Source organism: Podarcis tiliguerta (genome assembly GCF_965153285.1).
Source record: "Podarcis tiliguerta genome assembly, chromosome: 1".
NCBI classification, from domain to species: Eukaryota; Metazoa; Chordata; class Lepidosauria; order Squamata; family Lacertidae; genus Podarcis; species Podarcis tiliguerta.
Window position 1 is genome coordinate 71,919,877 of NC_139534.1, and position 22,209 is coordinate 71,942,085.

At 43.0% G+C, this 22,209-nt stretch overlaps 1 long non-coding RNA gene across 2 annotated transcripts; it reads left to right on the forward strand.

The window, feature by feature from the left end:
- The first annotated feature begins 81 nt into the window (after positions 1-81).
- LOC310679725 lies at positions 82-19,948 on the forward strand. 2 transcript variants are annotated; one of them, XR_014512487.1, is made up of 3 exons: positions 82-278; positions 8,051-8,146; positions 19,740-19,948. It is a non-coding gene; the product is annotated as an uncharacterized lncRNA (long non-coding RNA). The 2 variants fall into 2 exon arrangements; XR_014512488.1 differs by lacking the exon at positions 19,740-19,948 and adding an exon at positions 12,872-12,950.
- Positions 19,949-22,209: the final 2,261 nt, after the last annotated feature.

Here is a 22,209-nt window from a genome sequence, read left to right on the forward strand (position 1 = left end):
CCCTTCCCAGCCAGTCAGGAGTGCGGTCGCAACCGATTGATCTCCCGTGCCCTTCCAAGATATTACGTCTCTTGCCATTGGACGGGAGCGTCTCTGTGGGCGGCGCCGAGAAGAGGCCGCTGGGCCGCCACGTTTGCAAGGCGGGTCGGGTTTCTCCGGCGGGAGCCAGCAGCGAAAGAGAGCGGGAGGGAACGGGCTGCAACGTGGAAAAGGTCCCAGGGGACGTTCCCGACTCCGACGTGGTGTGGCTTTGCGCGAAATGGATATCCTAGACCTATGTATGTTTGCATGGGAGGCAGTGAGTTCAAGAGGACTTGTTGCCCAGTAAACATGTACAGGATAGGTAGTTCAGCAATATTTGGAGAGCCAGAGGCCCCCCATACCGGCTCTAGAGAACCACTGACAGTGCTGGGTTAGAAAGACAATTTGCCTGGCTTGGTATAAAGCCATGCTAAGCCCCTGACCTCCCACTGCCTAATCCGCGTTGCTACAATCCTCTTCCCACTTGCTATGGAGTAAGCCCCACGGAGCTGAATGGGACTTTCTTCTGAGTCGACTTGTATGGCGTTTTACTGTTAATTAACAAAATTAGGCAAAAAGATTGCTGTCGTTCAGTATCCATCCCCAACACATAAGCACTGGTTTGCCAATTGCAAACCGAATGCAAATTGCAAGAAAGCTGCCTTGTTCAAAAAATTGCCTGAGTTTACATGCACAGGAAGACTGGCTAGACTGAATTAAGCAACGACAGAAGGGTTTTCACAGACGCTTATGCAGCAATGAAGTCACTGTATTGTCTTGTAGATAGTACCCTTTTGTTCTTTAAAACACAGTAAATCACTGGTTTGCACAGGCAAATTCTGGGCTCTGAAGAAAGGAAATATACAGTGTGTATTAGTATATGGAAGGGTTATTTTCATAGGAGGTTAGAGTTGGGAGTTACCTTAGAAGTCATCTACTCCAGGCCCCCCTCCCCAAGTTGGTGTCTTGCAGCTATAGAATTCATGGCAGATGGGTATTTGCTTAAATACTTCCAAGCCAAGCAGAGCCAGCCACTTCCTCAGGGAGTGTTTCACTGCTGGGCAGCTCTCCCCATTCTTCCTAAGGTTTAGGAGTTAGGAAGCTTCTCCTAATATACTTCATTGTGGAGTATTCACTTTGTTCACACTGAAAACTAAAAAAAAAGGTCTGCAGCAGTTAAGGATGGTTGAAATGTGCTTCTCTGTTGCATGTGAACCAGATGCAGAAAGTTCATGCAGGCCAACCCTCTTTCAATGCAAAAATTACTGTATCCTGGTAGATGGGACTTCCAACAGCCACAGCTTAAATTGGGTGGGGGGAACCTTTGGCCCTTCAGGTGTTACTGAACTGCAGCTGCCATCATCCCTGGCATTGGCCATGCTTGTCAGGGCTGATGGGAGCTGGAGTTCAGCAGCATCAGGAAGGCCAAATATTCATCACACCCAGCTTAAAACTTCTGAAACAGCCTGTTCCACTGTCAAGTAGTTTGTACCATCTGGAATGTTTTCCTTATGTTTGGTCTCAGTCACTGGATATTCAAGTCCTACCCTCTGGAGCGACAGAAAGCAAGTTTGCTCCATCTATGTGGCAGTGGTTCACATATTTGAAGACGGTTCTCACATTGCCTCTTCATTGTCCTCTCCAGCATTCCCAGGTGGAATTTTAATTCCACTTCCATCTAATTGTAGAAGAGCAATGTTTCGGCAGGGCAACCTAGCGCTGAAGCAACCATAGTAATTGGTGCTTAGTCAAATACTTTAATGAATATGCTTACGCACAATGTTGGCTGCGAGATATTCATAGCAGTTAAATTGTAAATATTGTTCACCCATGTTCAGTGAAAAAAATTCTTTTCCTAATCTACAGTTCTGCTAAATGACTCATCTGAGTTGCATGCACACGCAAGTGTTGCGTAAAACATTTCAAAAAATTGGTCTGCAACATAGGCTGCAATTTTGGTGGTGATAGGCTGAAGCAGCCGTCAGAAAATGGAGACATATATAAACTTTTAATGGGAAACTGGTGTATTTAAGAGTTTATGGGGCGGAAAACAGTGCCGATAAGAAAGTATTGCTTACTTTTTGCAACTTTTCTCCTTCTGTTTCTAACTATATTTATTTCCCATCCTTTTAATATCCCCACTTATTTGCTTCTTCTTTACTGATGGGTTTAGTCAGAACAAGGCATTTTATGGTTGACACTGAACAGTGTTTTGTGCTTTCTGTACCCAGAGCTGTTTTCTTAGAGGATGAAGATCAGGAAATTATAACCCAAGAGTTCAAAAATCTGCTTGCAAAAATGTGCAGGTGGAGCAGATTCATAAGATCGCAGAAGCAGATGCATGCAACCATCAGAAACCTAAAACAGAATTACTCTGCCTGATGGTGGGGCTTGCTTTACCAAGTAACATATTTGCATAACTGCAGAATAGATCTTCTGATCACATAGGTCGCAATCAATGATGGAAGAAGCAGCCTGCTTTCTATTACAATATCTCTAACTGATCTACTTCCATGGTATCAGGAACCACATTCTTCTCGGTTTCCTTCTCCCATTTCCCTAATTAAGACCACTGGTTAGAAAGGAAGTGATGTAGGCAGTGCTGGCTGGTCCATTAGAGCAAATGGAGCACTGCCCCAGCCATCTCATTTTCCCTCAGCCAGTGGTGAAGCTACCTGCTCCATCACTGGGGGCGGCGTACATCCGGGGCATGGCTGGCGCGTGTCCCAGGGGGCGTGGCGTGCATCCGGGCGTTGCGTGGCAAGCAGCGGGCGTCCCGGGGTGGGCGGCGAGCGGCCTGGAGATGCGCGCTGAGCGCCCTGGGGGACAGGGGTGGCTGTGATGCCCCCCCCCAGATGGCACCTGGGGCGGACTGCCCCCCCCACCTTCGTCCACCAGTGGTCCCTGCCTACCTCCTTTCTTGCAACTGGCCCAGGGAGCAACACAGCCTGTCCCCTTCCTCCTCCTCATTCTCAGTGTTGCCCTGTAGAACGCAGCATGGGAGGAGGATGGGAGCAAAAGTAGAATTAGCTGGCTCTGTCCTTGGCTCTGGCTCCACCTACAGTTGGGCTCCCAGCCTTCCTCCCCACCAGTCTCAATGGGCACCAGTCTCCATTGAGAAAGGCGTGAGCCATGTTGTGTGTTCTCTTTAACAAAAGCTGAGCATTCACAATTCTGTTCAATTTTGAGACTGGAAGGAACATCTCAACCCTTCCAGCCAGACAGCAGGAATTGACAATGAGAGGTCACTATTGATGCACTTTCACATGCTGCCAGGAGTTGCCTGCCTTTCCTTAGTCCACAGATTCTACCATAACAGTTAAGAGTGGCAGTCCAAAAGGAACAGCTCAGAAGCAACTTTGGGCCCAGAGCCAGCAGTAGCATCTCTGCCATCGCTGCCTCACCAACTCCATCTCTCAAGATCACAGCCAGAGGCAGGTTGCTGCTGCTGCTTCCCTGTGAGAATCCAAGATGACTCCCAAAAATACTGCATGTTAATAGCAGAAAGATGCATTGAGGGTATAGCAAGATGTATTAAAATTGGCTTGCAAAGCTTGGTACATTTGGACCTGGAAATGTCACAGGAACCTAAGAGCCAGGGCGCTATAGTGGTTAGCTTTACTGGAACTTCCTCCCAACTGAGATAGTGTAATTCTTCACATAGGCTATATTTAGGTGACAGGTGAAAGTCTATTTATTTGTCCAAGCTACTGAAAGCTACTGTTATTGATTCTGGTTGTAGTTGAGACATAATGTTGCAGTTGTGTTTTATTATATACACAACATATAGTTACATACTGTTTATAATGTATGTTGTGTTGTAAGCCACCCTTTGCTCTGATCTGGAGGAATGGAGAGTATAAAAACTCATAAAAAAATAAATAAACCATTAAGAGTGCATGACAATGGTGCAGTCACTATATAACTTACCTCCCAGGGTTCTTGTGAGATTAAAATGAGAAGTGGGGGAAGAAAGAATGAACAGTGCCTTCAGCTCCTTAGAGTAAAGATGGGATATAAATGAATTGAATAATTAGTGAATTTTCATGAAAATCTGTATTTGGTTCTCAGATTGAATCCTTGGAGAAATTATGGGATAGAAATAATGACAACAGTGATGATGATAATTAATAGACCTTCTATCCCACCCTTTGCCCAGATGCCAAAACAGCAAAACAAAACATAAAACAGTGGCTTTCAACTGGTGTGCCATGGCACCCTGGGGTGCCTTGAATGATAGCGGGCCTCTGTCCCTCTCTCCCCCCCCCATCTCCTCTGATGCCCTCGTGAATCTCTGCCTCCCAAAGGCTTGCACAGCTGGCTATTAGCTCCCCAGGCAAATGGTGCCTCTGGGGCTGGCCAGGGGATGCTTCCCAGACTCCTGTGGGATAGTGTGAGAGCCAGTGTGGTGTAGTGGTTAAGAGCGGTAGTCTTGTAATCTGGGGAACCGGGATCGTGTCTCCGCTCCTCCACATGCAGCTGCTGGGTGACCTTGGGTTAGTCACACTTCTTTGAAGTCTCTCAGCCCCACTCACCTCACAGAGTGTTTGTTGTGGGGGTGGAAGGGAAAGGAGAATGTTAGCCGCTTTGAGACTCCTGAAGGGGAGTGAAAGGCAGGATATCAAATCCAAACTCTTCTTCTCTTCTAGTGTGTGGAGGCACCTCTCTTTGGGGCAGGGGGGCCAGCTCAGAGACCAGGGGTGGCAGCTGCGGCTGCCCAGAGGAGAGGGGAAAGGAGAGGAGGCTGAGGGAACACTCCACAAGGGAGGGTCTTTGGGAAAGGATGAGAGACTGCCAGCTCTGCAGGTAAGGGGTGGCATGACTGGGCTCCTGAGCCCCACAGGGGTTCTGCAGAAAGAATGCAGTTAGTCAAGGGAGTCATGGACTCAAAAAGGTTGAAAACCTCTGACCTAAAACATTAAGCACCTCTAAAAACAGCTACATACCATCACAGCTAATAATTTCAAGATTGCCAGGACCAGTATCTTTTAACCAATAAACGCCTGGATGAATCAGAATGTTTCTAAATTCTACTCAGATGTTCATGTTCTGAGGGACATACACACATCTCACCACCAAGAAGGCCCTATCACATATCAGTACCAATGAGGAAGCATCCAGTGGCAGCAACACCAACATGGCCTCCCCTGCTGATCACAAAGTCAAAATGGTTGATAATGGGAGAAGCCCTCTTTTAAGCACTTTGGTCTCAAGCTGTTTAGAGCTTTGTATCCCAGGATGTGCAAAGGTCCGTCATGTCCCTTTGCTGACATCTTTTTGCCACCTCATAGAGACTTGCCTGTCCTCCGCAGGCCTTTGATGGAGTAAGCAGAATCTGTTGTTTTGTTAATGTGCTGCCAAAGCCTCCTATGACTGTTTTGGGAATGAGGGCTGTGTTGTGAATGTTGCATGGAAATGTTATTGTTTTCAATGAATTTTTCTCCACACTCCATGGTTTTAAATGTAAGTTTTAAATGTAAGTCACTTTGAGTTCTTTTAAGTGTAATAAATAATAATAGTATTAACACCAGTGGGTTCGGTAGCTCACCAGTGCAGCATTTTATAGCAAAATACAGGCCTGGACCAGAATACAAGTTGGGAGCTCAAGTTTCAGAACCAAGACTGAAGCTTCTGGAAGGATAAGGACCTGATGGCATATATGGGTGTGTAGTTCATTTAGTTTCCACATTGCATTGATTGAAATGGAACTGAAGGCAAGTCTTTGTACTTGGTGCTATGTGAGGTTGCCTAGTCTCGACTTTTTGTGTCATTTTCATTGACAAGACGAACAGGGAGGAGCTTGCCAGCCCATCACTAACCTCCCAAAAGTTTAATTGCATGCAACATTTAGCAAAAGAGACATACTTTACCAGAGATCTTTAAAATTACCTCCAGTTGAAGCGTGTCAAAAAGCTGCTAAGTTTGATAAATAAAGATGGATGTAAATGAGTTTTGCTACTTTGCCTCCTTCTTGCCGTTTCTGCCTGGGTGGTTGCTTCCCTCTGCTAGTTTATTTTATGCCATAATGTTCAAGGAAACATTGCATTTATCACAGACAGCAGACACCTGCAGAGAGAAATGGTTCTGTCATTAATAATAATTGTAAAACCAATCATATGACAAAATCTTTTCCTTGGTCTCAGCCTTTCCCTCATGAAAGCAGACATTAAACCCTCTCCAGGCCCCTCCAACCTACTCAAATGCTCAGACCAAGGGTGAAATTCACAGCACCCAACAAGGAAGGGGGCCTTTCAAGACGGGGAGTCAGAAAAAACGGGAGGGAATTGTCTTTGGGACCCATCGAGACCTTGGCTGCACTCAGCTATTTGTGCTTGCAAACTAGAAAACTGAAGAAAGAAGCATAAACCTCTGGTTTTGCTTTAAATTTGATCTGCTGATGACCTGGGCTCCAATCGTAACTCCGCCATTGATTGGGCAAGTCATTTTCTGTCAGCCTCCGTTCCCCGTTTCGAAACTAGAAATAATAATGGCCTATCTCACAGAGTTCTTGCAGGGGCTTTTTTTTGTCTCCCAATTGTTATTCTAACTAAGGCTCAATTGTCTGCTTCAGTATAATAATTCCTGCACAGATTCTCGGCCTAGCAACCCTGGATTGGTAGTTTGGGACTGGAAGCCAAGAATACACTAAAGTGTAAATTCCGCACTTGAATTCATTGACTCCCTTATTTTGGGTTTCTACATTTTATTTGAGTGGACATTGCAAACAAATAATAAACAAGGGGGCGGGGAAGCCCTCTAAAAACACAGCCATAATGTCTATTTTAATGGAGAGACAGTGCTTCTCCTAAGAGACAAACACAATTGAAGTAGGCAGCTCAACTGAATTGTGTCTAATGCCACATTCAGAATCTTTGTCCTTCAACTTTCTAAAATTCTAGCTTGACTGTTAGAGATGCAAAACTTTAATTAGATAAAAAAAAGGGCATGCTCATGAGATGAGGCAAATCATCAAAAGGGCTTCCGACAGCAGCATATGAAAAGCCAGAGATTTGTTTCGAGAATGTTCATACAATGCCTTGTACATTTAACTCTTGTTAGCACACATTCAAGTTTGCTAAGTTTTGTATAAGATTGGCGTTTAATTCAGTTAAGCAGATGGTGACGGAAGTCACTGTATTAAATGCCTCCATTTCTCTATCTGCGTACGCACACACAACCTGATAGCTGAATCTGTAAATTATCAGTCAGCAATTTCTAGTTATTGTTGTGTTGTATCAGCCAACCAGACTTGATTAAATCCCACGTAGAGTTAACCAAGACTACAAAAGCTAAACTTAAAACATATTAGCAAACAACAGAGCTGTGAAGTGAGACGAAGATTATGATGATATACTGAGTAATTGGATACCTATAGTACACTTTTGTAAATGTCAGTGAACTAGACCGTCTAATGCCTTACCACTGAGGTAGTGTTAGTGGTCACATTAAGCACAGGTTTTCTGAAAATGTAAGTGCCAAATTACTTTTTAGTTTGCAAAATGGAATTGTATATGAAATAAACATTACACTGAGGCCGATTTGTGACAGAAAACTCTTTATGTCAAACACAGTTAGCTTAGCAGTGTTGATGGGCCTTCTTTAAGGTCCTAAGATTTCATGCGCCAACCATAAATAATTATTTAACAACTAATAGGGCAAGGCCAGGAATATAATAGCTTTTATGTTGAAATTAACATCAAGTGATCTGTAGACATCTGCTCGGCAAGCCAAATGTAGTCTTCATGTTGCATGTTTTGCCTCACTGCCTCAAAATAACAAGCAGCCTTTCTATTTGGAGGGGCAGTTTTCCTTGTTAAAACTAAAGTGGGGGTCGGGGGAGGAAGCCTACTGAAAGAAAATTGCTTACACTTTAGGGATTGAGAGTGTGGTGAGCATTAAACAGCCCTGCAAATTTAAATAATGTGAAATGTAAAAGGTTCAGCTTTGCAGATGCTGTTCTTTCCTGATGTATGTACAGAGCTATTTCAAGTACAATAAGGAGATTTTGCTTGTCATTTTTCTCGCGCAGGTGAGGATGTTCAACAATGCAGTCGAAGGGTAGGACAGTGTAAATCTACCTCAGTGAATTTAGGTCTCCCCTCCCTCAAGAAGGTCAAAGATGTTGGTAAGTAAGAGAAAAGCCTTGAATCCGAAATATGAAATGGTTATCTTTTTGCAGAAGACCCATTCCCCCTTTCCTTAAATGGGAAAGTCCTTAATATTTGTGAGCAGTAAGACATGTTTCATTTTATTTAAAAGTGGCTACCTTTGCGGGGGTGGGGGAGCAGTTTTGATTGGGAAGTGGCACTGGGGAAAGGATTGTTTCACCTTTTCCCTTTGTGCAATTTCTCTGATCTAACTTATCACTGAAGGTGTCCACAGCAATAATAATAATTAATAAATAAAATCAGGCACAGAAGCTGATAGCAGCCTGAGGAGGAGGGATTTAGATCAGAGAAGCAGTTCTGTGGAGAATAGTTAAACATCCCCCCTCTCATTGTTGTTGCTTTATTAAAATGGAGCACTGCCCCAGCCACCTCAGTCTGCCTTCAGCCAGCCCCCACCTGCCTCCTTTCTCACTTGCAACTGGTCCAGGGAGCGGCGCAGCCTGTCCTCTTCCTCCTCTTCCTCCTCCTCAGTCTCAGTGTTGCACCCTGCCTTCCATTTTAATTCTCCTTCCAATTTCATTTCATGTAGCCCTGCATTTTGGAGTTGAAGTTTTGAAAGGTATATTATGAGAAGCATCCATCACCCACCACTTAGGAACTTTCTGCCAGGTAAAAACAACAATATACCTGCTTTGTTTCACAGCACTCATCCACACCTCCGTTTGCCCTGCCTCAGGGAAACCCACAGTTTACCGCTGAAATTGGACCAAACAGCAATCAGGTTTTCTAGGGAGGGGGCATTTGCTCTGATTCAGCAGTAAACAGCACATTTTCTTGGGGAAAGCTGTGGGGCACATGCAAAACCACTCAAACCCATGCCTAGAAAGCACAGGACAAGGCAGCAGTGGCAGGGCAGCACTTCCCATTTCAACTTGAGCGATGAAACAGGACACACCGCCCCTGCTGGTGCACAAACTGATCTAAACTCCACCCTACTTTGCTGTGCCATCAAGAATATGCGATATATGCACATATTCCATCAGCTTAGGTTGCCATTCTTCTTTAGTTGGAACTTAACATATAGAATAAGAGAACAAGAAGAAGATACATTTAAAGAAGATTGGGAAGTGTTTATTGACTATATGGGTGAAAATTATGTATATTTGAAAACGTTGGCAGCATTAAGATAAATTCCACAGTGTAATTAAATTTTGATGGATGTAGTAATGGAATACTGAATGGTTTAGTTCATGTAAAATATCCAGGGATTTATGTTATGTAAAATGAAACATGGAAAGAGAAGAAGGGAAGTCATTGATATGTTAAGGTTGTTTAAAAGAATATTCAAAAATGTAAAATAGAAAAACTTAATAATTAGAGAGAGAATATGTTATATATATATATATATATATATATATGCCAATTTTCCCCATTTCTAGTTTTCAAAACTGGGCAGGGGTTTAAGACTCAATGTCAGCATGCAGTTCATGCTTGTCATAATTGTATTACAGTCATACCTCGAGTTGCGTTTGCTTCAGGTTACGAACCTGGCAAACCCGGAAGTGTTTACTTCCAGGTTTGCCGCTTCGCACATGCACAGAAGCGTTCTATCGTGTCACGCGCCCGCGCAGAAGTGACGCTCTACTTACGGACTTTTCGGGGTGCGAGCGGCACCCCAGATCAGATCGTGTCCGTAAGTAGAGGTACCACTGTATCTTATTTTCACTCTGAGGAAAATAGAAAATAAAAAATACAACCATGCAGCTGGAGAAACCAAAACTACCAGCTAGTAGCCTACCTACTACCCCAAGACAAGTGCACCCATTCCCAGCTCCCAGCCTAGAGATCAGTGCAAAGATTCCAGACTGCATATGCACATTTTTTGTTGGCGTCCATCTGTCTCAAGAGACAATGGAGTAAGCCTCCGGGGGTGAAGTCAAAGTGCTGCATTGGCAGTACCAAAGTGATCTCCTTGGGATGCAAGCCTGGACAGTGTGTTTGGAGGTCCTGGGCTGCCCATACAATAATAATAATATTATTAATTTATTATTTATACCCCGCCCATCTGGCTGAGTTTCCCCAGCCACTCTGGGCGGCTCTCAATCAAGTGTTAAAAACAATACAGTGTTAAATATTAAAAACGTCCCTGAACAGGGCTGCCTTCAGATGTCTTCTGAATGTCAGGTAGTTGTTTATCTCTTTGACATCTGATGGGAGGGCATTCCACAGGGCGGGCGCCACTACTGAGAAGGCCCTCTGTCTGATTCCCTGTAACCTCACTTCCCTGTAACCTCATTTCCCTGTAACCTCACTTCTCGCAATGAGGGAACCGCCAGAAGGCCCTCGGCACTGGACCTCAGTGTCTGGGCTGAACGATGGGGGTGGAGACGCTCCTTCAGGTATACAGGACCGAGGCTGTTTAGGGCTTTAAAGGTCAGCACCAACACTTTGAATTGTGCTCAGAAATGTACTGGGAGCCAATGCAGATCTCTCAGCCAATGCAGATCTCTCAGCCAATGCAGATCTCTCAGAGCCTCTTGGCCTCGCTGATGTGGTCCAAAGGAAAGCAGAGGAATACATTTGGCACTAGCTTGGCTGCAGGAGTTGCTGGAAGGAGGTGTAGAAGGCACGGTCCAACCATCCTAGGGACTCCACTCCAGATTTGTTTACTCCTTAGCCTTTTCTTCTCCTGAAGATGTCCCACAAGACAGCGGGTAGTATGTTGCAAAGTATGTGCACATAGGTACTTTGTTAAATGTGTGAAACTAAAACAGGGCCCTACGACAGATAATACTGGTGATCATAAATTCATGGCAGAAGTCAGAGCGAGCAAATCGCGGGAAGGGAAAATATGTATAAGCAACATGACAGAGAAGAGATTGAAAGAGAGAGACATGTACTGTTTCAATGTCCAAAAAATGAGGAAGTGCAAGAAAAAAACATTAGATCATAAGAGATTTATCATCAAAAGCAGCAAGACAAAATCATACTTGACGCTGGAGAGCCCTGACAGGCATCAGAAAAAGTGCTACTGGAAAATCCACCAATGGGCCAGGATTGGAGTTTAAAAAAAACGACAAGAGACAAAGTGGGATGGGATGGGATGGATCGAGGCTGGAGGAGTAATAATAGTATGGGGACATTTCCAGACAAAGTGAACCATGATCTGTTTTTGCTGAAAGCGCACCTTGCAGTGTTTAACCCAAAGTTCTTAGCACTGCTGCAAAGGCACAAGCCAGACCTGTGAGAAGAGGGCAAAGAGCAACCCATGAAGATCCTTCAGAACCATACGCCATGCTAAGTACCAATAGGAAGGTACGCTCATTGGAGAGATGGATTGAGAAGCAAGGACTGTGTGCATTGGGAATCTTTAAAAAGTAGCAGCAGTGATGAAGGCCGTAGGGAGACAGCTGGAAAGTATGAAGGAATGGAGAATTTGAAGAAGGAGGGAGAATGAACAGCAGTCATAGGTATCAAAGGACTGTGTGGGAGGAGGAGTTGGAAGCAGCAGAGGTCTGCTATCCAAGATGGTTATATACCGCATCCAGGAACTGCATCTCTGAATACCAGTCACTGAGGAACAGCAGTGGCTGTGGGTTAAACCACAGAGCCTAGGGCTTGCCAATCAGAAGGTCGACAGTTTGAATCCCGACGACAGGGTGAGCTCCCTTTGTTCAGTCCCTGCTCCTGCCAACCTAGCAGTTCGAAAGCACGTCAAACTGCAAGTAGATAAATAGGTACCGCTCTGACAGGAAGGTAAACGGCGTTTCCGTGCGCTGCTCTGGTTCACCAGAAGCGGCTTAGTCATTCTGGCCACATGACCCGGAAGCTGTACGCCGGCTCCCTCGGCCAATAAAGCGAGATGAGCGCCGCAACCCCAGAGTCATCCGCGCCTGGACCTAACGGTCAGGGGTCCCTTTACCTTTACCTTTAGCATGGCTGCATCTTCATAAGTAAGAATATATCTATGTGATTTATTGGGCTCATAATCCTCTAGCACAGTGGTGGCCAAACTTGGCCCCTCAGCTGTTTTGGGACTACAATTCCCATCATCCCTGGCCACTAGTCCTGTTAGCTAGGGTTAAGGGAGTTGTAGTCCAAAAAGAACTGGAGGGCCAAGTTTGGCCACTACTGCTCTAGCATGTAGGCTACCAACCACACTGCATATTGAAAGCAAATTGCAGCATATATTTTTAAAAAATGAAATATTCTCATTTTTCTGTTTTTCTCCAGAAAAAGGGGAAGACGCCATAATAAGCAGAAGCACTGGATCGCTCTGCCTCATTTCATATTTGAGCTTGCCAATCCTTTCGGGTCTCTTTGACTGACATTCTCCTAAATCCATATAAAAGTAACTAAAGAGATGCCAGACACCTAAATATCAGGCTAAAGCAATAAGGCACAGTTGGGTCTTCTTTGAAAATATGAAGCGCAATTCTGTGTAGAGCTACGCAGCTGTAATATGGCTTACTTCCAGATAAGTGCGCATAGGGTTGTAGCCTAAACCACGCTTATTTAAATATATGCTATACTCTGACCTTTAAGAGATTTTTGCCTTAATTTTAGCATTTTGGACCTGTGTCCTCTTTTTAAAAAGAATTTTTTACCTGGAGGCTAAAATTACTATACATAAATATAAACTGCAAAGGCTAGTTATTCTCAACTATTGACAACTGCTGCAGCTCCACCTGCTGGAGGAAATGTAAAAGAACAACTTCTACTGTTCGTTTTGGATGTTTTAGGGAGCAAAACATACTATCAAGCAATCACTTTTTACGAAGTTATTCCATCAAGATTTTTCAGTCTCTCCCTTCTGCTTGAACATGGCAAGTCAATACCTTCCCTTGAGTATATTTAATATAAAAAATTAATTATTTGGAGGTGGAAACATATCTGATATATATACACACTGCTATAACATCTTCAAGTGTGTAATTAATAAGCTATATTTGCAATTGTGTCAATTCACTTGAATGCACTGTACAAATCTGAACAAATTAAAACAATTTTTGTGTCTGGAGAGATCACTTCTAACTGTGTGTTCCTCAAGGGCCCAACTCTGCACTTCATGCAAATGTGTGGAACCAAACACCACCCCCTGTAGAAAACCCCCAAACAGTTTCCTCAACTGCATTATAACTCTAGTTACCCTAGTTACATCCAGCTTGTGTCCTCAGAAAGCAGTTTAAAATCCCATTTACATCAAAGGGAGCATCCATCCTTTTCAATGGGTTCAGATGAGTGCTACAGATCTGTACCCACATTAGCTACACACCTGGAATCCATATGTACATCTGTACTCCTATTAGCAGAACATATAAATGCCTCTTTCTGTGTACAGATCTCCCTTGTTGCATCAGGTTAATCTGCAATAAGAAAATATATATTTCAAAAATGTCTGTGTGCATGATCTTTCACTGCATGGTTAGTTAGGAAGCTGAGGCATTAGTTTAAAAGCCAGCTGAGCCCAGAACATGCTGGTGACCTCAATGCCTAATACATAAAAGAGCAAGAATATTTATTAACTTTGTAGGGTTTTCTGATGACAATAGCAATGAATAAAGATTATAAAGTAATTTCAGCATATGCAGTTCAAGCTACATGCTATTCAAGAAAACTTGTATTGATCTGAAACCAATAACAGGAACGTTGATTGCAACTTCATTCCATACATGTGTGTGATCAGGAGTTTGCTGCCAGACACTTTAAATCAGGCCTGATTAGAGCGTAATGCATACCCTTACACTAGATTTGGGGCCGGACAGACTACAGAGCAGCCACAGACTTTAGCATGATTATTGTCTCTGCCTTTGTGTCTTCTGGGAACAAGACAGAGCTGATGTTTGTGAGGGCCATTAAGTAACGCAGGAGGAAAATCGTTGGGCAGCTCTGTATCATCTTGCATTAAATACAAGCACTTGCAATGTTAACAGGTTTGTACATCATAAAAGAACATTATGTATAAGGGTTAATTGGAACACCTCTTGGTTGGGTCAAAGATTGCAGCACTGCAGGGCATTGGCCAAGGTGATCCTTGTGGTCCTTTCCAACTCTATAATTCTGTGATTCTGCAATGGTAACATACACACCAGCTGTCAGCTGCATAGGGTGCAGTTTCTTGAAATGTGTGGATCCTTTCCATGTGTGGATCCTTATACAGCAAAAATATCGCCATCTGTGCACAAGGGGGAGGTATTTTTGAGGAAACACCAAGGTTTGCAGAATTATAAACATGGTTAGGAAAAAAGCCAGGGGGAGATTAGCCTAAGTAGGGCAGAGTAATGGCACACAGCCAGCCCCACACAATGACAGGGGACAGAGGACAGCCACCTGCAGCAAAAAAATTGTTGGGTGGGCAGGTGGTGGTGGCCGCACACGGTGGCAGGAATTGGAGGATGGGCCCCCACGGCAAAAAAGTTGTGGGTGCCCAGGGTCCCCTAGAGTTGGCACCCTTTTTGGCAGGTATGATGTCCTTGTGGAGTGCTGAACAAAATCCTGAAAATTTATTCCCTTTCAGATTTAAAATGTAATAGGCATGATGGGTCTCCCATCGACAATGTTTTCCAAAAAAACAAATCCAAAAGCGAATAAACTAATTTTGAATTAACTAAACACCAATTACAGTTGTACCTCAGGTTAAGAACTTAATTCATTCTGGAGGTCAGTTCTTAACCTGAAACTGTTCTTAACCTGAGGTACCACTTTAGCTAATGGGGCCTCCCGCTGCTGCCGCTCAATTTCTGTTCTCATCCTGAAGCAAAGTTCTTAACCTGAAACTGTTCTTAACCTGAGGTACCACTTTAGCTAATGGGGCCTCCCGCTGCTGCTGCTCGATTTCTGTTCTCATCCTGAAGCAAAGTTCTTAACCTGAGGTACTATTTCTGGGTTAGCGGAGACCTGGGGCGTCTGTAACCTGAAGCGTCTGTAACCCGAGGTACCACTGTACAGCTTTATGAAAGAAACTATAAAAATAAACAGGGAGGGGAGCCCCACCCCCACCCTGGGGCACATTCATAGCCTAGCTTAACAAAAAAGAAAGAAAAAGGGAAACAGAATAATCCAGGATTTCTAATATACCATACAATCAATAATCCAAGAAGCACAGGGTTTAGCAACATATGGTATAGAAACAAAATTATGTGTATGTAATTTGATACATAATAGAAAATTAATTTATCCTGAAGATTATAGCATCAAGAGGTCCCAGGAAGCCTCTGCTTTAACCCTTATTTTTGTGCAAAATGTTTGACTGGTTCCCCAACATCTCCACCAGGGAACTGCTTACTGTGAATTGGTATGTTTAGTGCATGAACACCTCTTAAAGAGAATAAATGAGCCCTGACAGTGGTGTCTGGAGCAAGTTCCACTTGCCAGCACTCCAACTGCTCTTCTTTGCTCAAAACAACAGCAACAAAAAGGCATCAACAACATTGTAATCGTCCTCCTTTAAGAGCCTCTCATCAAGCCTTGCCTCAAGATTTCTTACACTATTTACATTATTCATGAAGGCCTCCATTTAATCAGAATGCTTCAAACTTTTTAAAGTTTCTATATTTGAATATCTGTCTCTTGGCGTATGCGCTCATTCAACAATAGAACTTTTGCTTGCTTGCTTTTCCGTGATATAAATCACCCTTTATTCACACGCAGACATGCTATTCTTTCTCCCTTTTTAGCATTTAGAATATGTATGATGACTCCAAACAAATGCAAGCTGCAGAAGTCATTGGGTTGTGTGTGTGTGTGTGTTTTAAAGCAATAAAGCAGCAATGTAAAAGCTCCCCCGCACTCCCTCATTCAAAACACGGGCTTCATATAAAAGAGCCTTGAACAGAAGCTAAAATAGTAAGTTAAGAATCGTTTGCTCTCTGGGAGTACTTTTTCATCCCAGAGTTTGTCTTCCAGTGCTTTTATGATCTAAAATGTACTTTGCTAAATGATAAAGAACTGAGATGGGAAGATGTGTGTGTGTGTCTGTTCCAGAGGCCAAATGGCTATAGAAAAAAGTCCCTTTACACCATTAATGCGTGAGCAGCATCACATAGCTCAATATCAAAAAGCATGGGAGTAGTCTTCCTAGGGAGAGGGAGGGGTAGCTTCTGGGGAAGATTCTAGTCCTCAACAGAAAAGGGGAAGGAGGCAACACTTTCCTCATTGTTATTTTCAGCAGGTTGACTCTTAATCGCTGGGTATTTCTGAGCTTGGAGGGGAATTCTCCAAATAAGTCCAATATTCTTCTGTGAATTCTCCACCTGAAAAGAGTGAGTCCAATCTAAATGACCCCATCCCCTCCAAGTGTCCTGATTTCCCAGGGACAGTCCCAGAATTATGAAAGCCATCCTGGCCTCACTTGATCCTGGAATGTCCCTATTTGCCCTGCTAGTGTTGCTGCCACTGAGCTCAGGGAGGAGGACGAGCCGGCACTTGTCCTGCGTGACAGCGGCAAGGAAGCATCCCGTTGTGTCTCCAAGGCTTTCTGAGGGCCACTGCTGCCACCCTTCTCTCTTGGGCAGCTCATAGTGGCTGCTGGAGAGCAGGCAAGGAAGAGGGGAAGCTGCCAGCACTGAGGCCCAGCCTCGTGTGGTGCACCAGCTCTGAGGGGCAGGCAGAGTGCGGGAAGAAAGGGGAAGCTGAGCAGAGCACAAGGAGTCCTGATTTTTAAAAAATCTTTCCCCTTTATAAAATTTATTTATTAGTGCGTGTTTATCTTTTTGTAAATCTACCAAAGAATAAAAGCCGGTATTGATTTCTGTGATCGTGGGGTGTCCCACTTAAAACGGGACAGTTGGGGGGTATGAGCTTAGTACAGTGGTACCTCGGGTTAAGAACTTAATTTGTTCTGGAGGTCCGTTCTTAACCTGAAACTGTTCTTAACCTGAAGCACCACTTTAGCTAATGGGGGCTCCTGCTGCTGCCGCTGCGCGATTTTTGTTCTCATCCTGAAGCAAAGTTCTTAACCCAAGGTACTATTTCTTGGTTAGCAGTCTGTAACCTGAAGTGTATGTAACCTGAAGCGCATGTAACCCAAAGTACCACTGTATGGCATAAACCCTGAAAAAAGGGTGTTCCACAGGCGGGGAGGGGGGCTTGTTGGTTAAGCTGTCAAAAAGGATGATGTGACTGAAACACTATTTTAAAGGCTTGTTTTCCTTCTGCCAGACTTAGGCCGACTCAGCCAGTGGTAGCCACACTGCTGAATAGAGTTTGGCTCTAGTGTAACTTTGTACTTGCTTAACATACACCTTGTTTTACACCAGCTTCTTGTGTATAGGGTTGGTCCCTTAAATATTAGATATATGCTAATAATCTTCAGCATTATTCTCCTGAACTAAAAACAAGGAAGCTCCTCATCAACCTTCTATCCAGAAATGTTCATATGTATTTCTGTTTTCTTTTTAAATACTGAACACAAACAGTAAAAAAAAAAAAGAGGGGAGGGAAAAAAGAAAACTCTGCCTGGAGGAAATGTCCTTGGCGTTGGGGATATGACTTGGTAATTTATTCAAATAAAGGCATGTAGTCATTTTGAATTAGCACATTGTAGAACCTCCTGATAAAATAAAGTCAGTTTAAATTTTAAACAACCTTTAATATTTGTAGAAGTAAATATCCTTTAATTTATCAGCAATTTAGAAGTAATGGGAATTGTCAGAAATTTTAATTCCTCACAATTTAGTTCACTCACAGTGCTTGTCAAACAGTCAAGTGATAGGACGTAAAAGTACTGCTAATTGTTTCAGCACAAGACAGTCCTTCAAAGGTATGGAAGGGAATGTGCAGACACTAATGAAATTTTATTATCAGAACATAGAATTAGAATTGTGGGAAGAGACAATGGTGTCAGGGACTTGCCGTTAGAATGTTAAGTTCTTGAAGTCTCCAAAACCGCTTCTGGAAGACATTAAATAACTGGGACTACAGACTTCAGAATAATCTCGCATGACAATTGACTTGTCACAGTTTATCAAAAGAACAAACCAGAACAAGGCTTGCTATATTTTTCAGGCTATTAACCTGAATGTTGTACAATGTGGTCAGCAACCCATGAGTTGCTCATGTGATAGGCATGTATTTTTGTACATTATGCACATGGAAAAGCTCAGGAGTGCTACACAGTCTGCCAATCTGTAAACACACACTCCTGTATCACATTACCAAACCTCAGCTGTCTATTCAAATTGGATTCATTTGTGAAAAGCAGGCATAATTCATTCTCTCTCTCTCTCTCTCTCCCTCTCTCTCTCTCTCTCTCTCCCTCTCTTGATGGAGTCTTTGAAACTCTTACCTGGATCCTAAGTAGCCATCTGCAAATGGAAAGACTCCTGTTGTTCATGGAGATGACCAAGACCCACGAAAGAATCTCAGCAGAAGTGGGAAAACCATTTTAGTTTATTCCTCCTTACCCCCGCATCCCCCTATGCTACCCGTTGTACTGCTCCAAGGGGCCACCCCAACCCTCCAGAGCAGATTTAGAAGGGGCAAAAGGGACTGCAGAGGAAAAAGGGGATCAGTGAAAATCACCTCTCCCTTCTGCTGGTGGGAGCATGAGCTGAGTGAAACTTCCAGAAGCCTACTTAAGATCCCAGTCATTTCTTTCTTTCCATCCTTCAATTTTTGCTTTGAAAATAATGACACAGGCCTTGTTCATATTCTCTGCAGTGAAATTGGAAAGGTTTATTGCCATACACCCATTCCATACATTCAGTCACAGAAGACAAGGTATTATTTTATCGATCGATCTATCTAAACAGCCTTCCACACATGTCGCAAGGCAATGTGCAAAATGTAGAGGAGTCTTTTTTAAAGCTACATTCATTCATGAGCAACTTATGGAGGATGTGTGCCAGTGGTTGAGCAGGATCAGAGGAATAAAGTAGGTGGGGCCAGGTGGAAAAAAGGACAGAGCAACTCATGTGACTTACCTTTGTACAGTAGGCTACATCCCAGCTACTAAAAATTCAAAGGACTCACACACACACACACATCTCTGTATCCTCTGTCCAGGCAAGCAATAGGTGTTATCGTAGTTCAAGAACACATATTAGCTCGGGTAAAGGGTGTGGCACAGGGAGGGGTGGCCTCAGAGTCCTGGGGCTAGCTAAACAAAATGAGGTTTGATACCATTGGTTTCTGGGCTTGAGGTTTGTAATCCCTGCTATAAGACTAGGTTAAAGGGAAACTGTTGCCATACATTTACAAGTTCTGAAAGTCATGTGGGTTCTCCAAGTGATATTGGAAGAGATACATTTTTTATTCTCTTCGGCATGAATTATTTCCCCCCTCCTCTCCCCTCTTTTAAAAATGTGTTTGGATCTTAGGAATGGAAGGAGCTTCCAATTAAGGAAGAAGCGTTATATCCACAGGATGGGTCCTTCCATGAACCGAAGTTTCTTCCATTCACAAAACAAAAGGTTAGGCTCCAATCCAAGGTTTTAAAGTGGTTTTACTTTATTTACTGTATCATTTTGGATTGTTGGGAGTGGGGCTTGTTAATTTGTAGTTTCAAAGCACAAAGTTCCACGCTTGAATTCCATCTTAGATGGCCTCTCTTTCCTGACTCCTAAAGACTGCAACTATGAATTATCTTCCTCCAACTGATCTTAATTTCAGAGATATGCTCTCTACTCTGAGCATGAGCACTCCTGGGAAGAAATAATCAAAGCCCTCTCAACTCCTGGAGTGGAATTAAGCACATCTCTATACCATTGAAATTCAAGGCCTTCTCAAACAGTTCTGTGACAACTATACTTACCTGAATCAATCAGCACATGATGCTCATGACCAGATGCAGATGAAGACCAGAACAAAGAAGGCTTTGTTTTCTGCATTCAGTTGTATGTAGGTAACTATATTGAAATTGCATTGTGCAAAACTATATTAAAATTGTGCCTGATAAATGGTTAGCTTCTTTGTGTTCCACAAAGGCTGAGCACTTTGGCAATCCCTGAGTCTGCAAGATATTCTGTGGAGGTGATCTCTGTCAGATGAGATTCCAGCTGGGGGTTCTAGGCAAAAGTTCGGATTCTGGCCAGGCAAGCAAAGCGCGTCAACATTCAGTTTCCAGTAAGTCACAAAAAGACAAGTTCAAGCTCTGGTAGTACCATGGATAGCTCCAAGAGGCGCTCGAGCTGGAGAGTCATACAAGCAGCCTAAACATTGCTTAAGACACTGACAACCCAGACTGAGACCTAAACTGGGATGCAACCCAGTCTGATTGGTTAACCATGCTTCTCCTTGGATCAACTTCTTCCACTTAAAGAGGCCTTGCCTGCTACAGAAGCCATTGGTTCCAAGGGTGCAGGGGGAAATGTGGCTTCATTGAGGGTTTTGTGTGGGAGTCTTCAGATGAGGACCTCAGAAGCATGACCTTTTGATACTGTTGAACAAAATATCCTTCCAGAACAGCTCAGGGAAGTGGGAGTTAGAGGTATTGTACTTTGGTGCTTTGGCTCCTACATCCAGAATCATTAATTTTAAGTAACAAAACATAGAGAAGGGGTGAACCTTTCCCCTCCCAACATGATATTTCTTTTGTGAAATGGTCAATTTGTCCATAAGCGTGATGTCCCATACACGGTGAAATCCAGGCTTCAAAAATATTTGCATTTTAATTTTTAATTTTTTTTTGCAATCCTAATCTACCTGCAGTTAATAAATGGAGGATAAGGTCTTTATTGGTTATGTTCTTAACCTGAGGAGTAAAATAAGATTGTTGTTGTTTAGTCGTGTCCAACTCTTCGTGACCCCATGGACCAGAGCATGACAGGCACTCCTGTCTTCCACTGCTTAAAATAAGATAGTAGAGCTAATTTGGGGTTTGGTTGTAGCGATTTCCCCATCATTTGATTAATTGCTTGGAAAAAAACTTTTTCCCAAAAGGGAATAAAAAATCATTTTTGAAGAATATTTTTAAAAAACTTGTACATCATAATTATTGGGGCACAGAAAGTCTTGAGGGAACATGAGAGCAATAAAGAACCCTTATTTCTTCATTTTAAACTTCATTTTTTCTCCAGGAGATCTATATCATGGCTTAGGTACTCTCCGTGTAATGTATATTGAATTGATATCTGTCAATAATTATGAAACTATCTATTCCCCTGAAAGAGTTGCTAATACAAGCTCTGTATTCTGGCAATGGGGGATAAAACCCTGAAATTGTCATAAACCTCTTCCCTTCACCTCTAATACAGCCTCTTGGTTTTTAATTACTCCTGCAAACTGAGAGCAATCAGAGGATCCTCTGGTGACATTTTAAAGTTTTCTGTCTGCTCCACTTACGAGAAACAAATGGGTCTACTCAGCTCCATCTAGATTGAGTTTTTCATGAAGTCATTACTTCTGTCACAGGGACTATTTTCAAATTGAAAAATCTGAAACAATAAATGATGGTGAAGCAGTTAATAACTGTTAAGAAATCACATTTGGAAAATTGCATTTAAGCAATAACCTTTCTCCCTGTAATTAAATGACAGAAAGGTCCTGGTTTTAATTAAGTCAGCAATTTATAGTTATGAAGCTATACTTCACTATGCAGATTAGAAGATGATAGGTCACAGAACACCCTGAGTGCATTTTTAGCGGAGCTGATCTGGTAATTACTCCACTGTTCAGTGGTGACCACACTGAACCATATCTCTAGATTAAACAATTTTCTTTTCCCTGCTCCATGATGTATAACTAGGATGAGTAAATGTACCACTAGGACGGCACCGAGCATCTTTAAATTAAAATGGATTTTAAATGAGGGGGCATGAGCGAAAGAAGTAATGTTTGAAGAACAGCGGTAGAAATGAATGGGCCACTAGTCAAGGCTTGCGAGCCGAGAATATATCATTGTTTTACAGGGCTTTCGATCTTGTGCCTGAATGTTTAGTGTAGATTTATGAGGAAGTAAAATGCTAATGTTAGTGTATTTATAAACATATGATGGGGATTTCATTTATAATTTATTCCCAGGCTCTGCATTATGCAGCCTGTGAAAGAAAATGAAATGCTGTGTTGGACACCAAAAAGCTTCATTAATACAGCCTTCACATTTTATTTAACTAACCCCCCAGCTTGGATTACACATTGATTA